This window comes from Pteropus vampyrus, unplaced genomic scaffold (genome assembly GCF_000151845.1).
Source record: "Pteropus vampyrus isolate Shadow unplaced genomic scaffold, Pvam_2.0 Scaffold537, whole genome shotgun sequence".
NCBI lineage: Eukaryota > Metazoa > Chordata > Mammalia > Chiroptera > Pteropodidae > Pteropus > Pteropus vampyrus.
The window spans coordinates 78,914-80,276 of NW_011889318.1; positions in this window are offsets into that span (position 1 = coordinate 78,914).

The following is a 1,363-nucleotide window of genomic DNA, read 5'->3' on the forward strand; positions in this document are numbered from 1 at the left end:
AAAAAAGATATAATGAAAATTAGAGAAAAACTAAATAAAATTGAAAACAGAAAGCAAAAGAGAAAAATCAATGAAACCAAAGCCAGGTTCTTCAAAATATCAATTAAAAAAAAGATAAAATTCTAGCCACACTAACCAAGTAAAAGAGGACACAAACTACTAGCATCAGAAATGAAAGAGGGACATCATTATAGATTACACCAAGACAGTATGGTATTAGCATAAGAGTAGATATAATAATTTAATGAAACAGAAGAGAGAGTATAAGAGAAAAAAAGTAGAGTTATGGTCAATTATCTTTTGACAAATGTTATTTCCTTTCAATAACTGTGGAGTCTGTAGCTATGCCTTTTTAATTTCTGACTTGCTCTTTATTTTTTTTCTCTTGGTCAATCTTCCTAATAGTTTATCAATGTTATTAATTTTTTTAAAAAATTGATTTTAGTTTACTGTTTTTCAACCCTCAGGGCCACATTCTTAGTTCCTATCTTTATTTCCCAAGTTGAGTGTGATCTTGACCATCTGATTTAAACATTTTTTTTGAAGTCTTTTGTTGGCCTATAATTATCAGAAAAGTAGTACTTAAAACATTTTATAAATGGTTTATTTAGCATAAATTATGTGATAAAGTAGACAGATGAATATCATTTAGGTGAAAACACAAATAGAGAGAAAAAACTAGAAAGGATTTGATGGTCAACAGGACTCAGGTATGTCATTTGATATACTAGATACAGGTAAAATCCAAGAAGTGAAAATTTATCGAGATAGGAAGTGATTTAACAGTATTTTGTATGTTTTAAAAGCAATTTGTATGTTTTTAGAAAAAAATTACATAATAATAAAAAATGAATTTAATAAATATTTATATAAGAAAACCGATATTGAGATGAAAATGTTCCTAGGAAAAAGCTTATAATTATAACTTTTATTATTTAGATGAAAAATTATCTATTCTAATAAGTGAGTAAAAATGAAAAGGAAGAATTGTCACATTTCTTTCTGCTTTAGTTTGCTCTATAACTTCTAATTTTTGATTTGTGTCCAATTTTTGTTTCATTTTGGATATTTCAATCAATTTAGAGTGATGCGCTAGTTTCCTTATGTTTCATGGTTGGTTTTACATGGGGGAATTTTCATCAGCTTAAATGTTTCTATTTATCTTTTCTGTGTTCTTCCTATGGTATCTTCAAATAGGCGAAACATACTTTTCTGGGTACTTTTTTGGGTATCTAGGTCAAGAGTGCCCTCTTCTGTCAAGATGATGTAATGCAGTCTCTTAAATGGATTTTGGAGAGAGGAAAGAGGTGTTTTTTTAAATGTCAGTCTGTCTAACACATCCTAACCTGTACCTTCTTCACAC